The sequence below is a fragment of the Pseudophryne corroboree genome, chromosome 1 (genome assembly GCF_028390025.1).
Source record: "Pseudophryne corroboree isolate aPseCor3 chromosome 1, aPseCor3.hap2, whole genome shotgun sequence".
Classification (NCBI taxonomy): domain Eukaryota; kingdom Metazoa; phylum Chordata; class Amphibia; order Anura; family Myobatrachidae; genus Pseudophryne; species Pseudophryne corroboree.
Genome location: NC_086444.1, coordinates 683,143,099 through 683,145,888, shown reverse-complemented (window position 1 = coordinate 683,145,888; position 2,790 = coordinate 683,143,099). Strand labels below are relative to the sequence as shown.

The 2,790-nt window shown below is 40.6% G+C and overlaps 1 pseudogene; it reads left to right on the top strand.

The window, feature by feature from the left end:
* The first annotated feature begins 924 nt into the window (after positions 1–924).
* LOC134934425 (5S ribosomal RNA) lies at positions 925–1,043 on the top strand (annotated as a pseudogene).
* The last annotated feature ends 1,747 nt before the right edge of the window (positions 1,044–2,790 follow it).

The following is a 2,790-nucleotide window of genomic DNA, read 5'->3' as shown; positions in this document are numbered from 1 at the left end:
TCCAGGAGTGGCCAACTGGAAAGCGGACTTCCTCAGCAGATACAATCTCCATCCAGGAGAGTGGGGCCTCCATCTGGAGGTGTTTACGGAGGTGACAAATCTTTGGGGTGTACCTCAAATAGATATGATGGTCTCCCGTCTCAACAAGAAGTTTCAGAGGTACTGTTCCAGGTCAAGAGACCCACAAGCAGAGGCGGTGGATGCCTTAATCCTTAAGTTAATCCTTTTGATTGCAGTTCCACGAATTTCAGGACGAGATCTTCTTTGGAGCAGTATTTACTACCATTTGTCTCCATACCTGATATCTTGAGTATCATTTACTCCCCTTTTTTACATATATATGACTTTGAGTCTCCATTATCTTTGTTATTAGTGCCTATCTTATTCAGGCATTCTGATTTATACTGTATATCATGCTGTTAGAATTTCTGTACCTATTATAGCCAGATAATCTTATAGATTGCAGACTAGATCCACTCACAGTACTACACCCATTTTTCAACATGAGGAATAGTGGGGTACACAAAATGGTCTGATATCACTCTCTAACTTCAGTCATGATTATTACTTCTGTGATACTGCCCCCAATAATGGATCAAGGAAAACAGAAAGGTATATGTGAATTACACAGCTAGGATTTTTTGTGTTTATTATAGCTCATCAATCCTGCAGATTGCAGATCAAATCAATTTATTCTAACTTACTTATTATTCAGTTCTCCATCTTTATCTTATTATTTTTTTCTCTCCTCTACTATCATTCTGTGGACTCTCATCCTCGATCCAGGGTTAACGATGCCACAGTGTGGCAATTCTTTTTACCCTGCCTAACGTTGAAAGCAGATCCACACACTTTTCGATCTTATCTTTTCTATAAATCCTCTTACTATTCCTATATAGGTGCACTCTCATTGGTAGATAGTCTCTCTACTATCATACCACGCTGCTAATGCCCGATCTCGTCCGATCTTGGAAGCGAAACAGCGTCGGGCCAGGTCAGTACCTTGAGAGGAGACTCCCTGGGAATACCCGGTTTTGTAGAGTACGGACTATTCCCCTTTTTTAAGGGTGGACACCAACAGCAGTATCACCACTACGTACTATTTCCAACTTTTCTCCTTCACTTCTACCAGTGTCGAGGGTATATTGATCTAAACATTCCTAATTTGCTAAAATTCTTTAACAGGTTAATATCTAATTATCTGGTATTAACCCAATCCAAGCGGTTCTCCAATATATAGTACTGATCTCTTTGGTTGGTCTCATTAATACAGATTATCTGTACTGGTCAGGTGAAACGGCTGCTAGACTATCTTGTGTCTGCAACCTTTCTAAAATCCTTTTTGTGTGATTCAACAGACCAGAACATTTTTATCTTTTTAAGGTTATATATATAATCTATATCCATTATTCTTTCTCTCACCTTTTTCTAATTTGTACACCTCCATTTAGGATCACATAGGGAATATCTCTCAATTTTAAAGTTGAATAATAAACATACGTTTTAATGTTTCTGTCATAATTTAATGTTAATTGTTTCATAAGAGTGCGCCCACACAAGAGCTTTCTTTTTCTCCCTCCTTAGTACTTGTACTTTCTGGCTCTGGGCGCACCACCAAAAGGGACCTGCAATTGAAAGGCTAATTGTCCAACTTTGGTTTTTCACAATTCTTTTTGAATTTATTTTATACCAGTGCCTGGTCGCTCTTTTGTTTGGTAGTCCTCTGTAAAGCCGCCTGCATCCAGCGCTGTGCATTTACAGGACACTTAAGTATTTTACATGTCTTTAGACAGCGTTAGTTAAGAAAGAGTGCATACATTCAGGGTTTAGTACAAGTACCCTGTGATATACATCCAGTTTCACTGTGCATTGTTATATCTATATTGTTACTTAGCATTACTCTGTAGTATTATTTAGTATTGCTAGTCCAGTGCAGTTTTACTGTTGTTTGTAATAATTGCTGCATTGTACATGTGACTGTTTGTGTGTGCCAGTAGCTGCTGTGTGATTTCTATTCAGTGTATCCCACAGGTTTTGCTATCCCTATATTCTATACCCTGAGGGGGGCTATGTGTGTCATGGTTCTATAGATATAGTATTTCATAGGATATACTCGTTTGGTATTTTTTTCTTTGAAAGTTAGTCACTGTATACCTCTTAAATCCCCTTTTTTGTGCTCTGACTACGCTGGTAACTAGACTTACGCCCCCTATGGAACCTTCTGTGCCATTACAGCCACATATTGTCCCTGCAGTTAATCCACCATGGGCGGTTACTCTGTCTTCTCAGTTACAGCAATTAAACCAGAATCTGGTTTAGCTAACCCTCGCCCGCCTAAGACCAAGGGATCCTCTAAATGGACCATTACCTCATCACAATCCACACATGTCCCGGATACTTCTTCCGATGAAGATGGTGCTTACACTGACCCCACTGATACTGATCCAGATACTTCAGATGGGGAAATTCTGACACAAGTGGATGTTCCTGACCTCTTGGAGACCATCAGGCTCATTCTTCAAATGGATGTTCCTGACCTCTAAGAAACCAGATAAGTGTAAACGTCAGAAGGTGACTAAATTGCTTCTACCTCATTCTGACCACCTGGTTGACATACGTCCGGAATCCTGGGAATCTCCAGGTGCAAAATTTTCACTGTCTAAAAAGATGCTGGCTCATTATCCCCTCTCCGCAGAGATTGGTAAGAATTGGGAAACCCCACCTCCGGTGGACTCGCAGGTTGCACGTCTGGTGGTGTCCTTGGCTCTGCCTGTCACTACCGTCACCTCC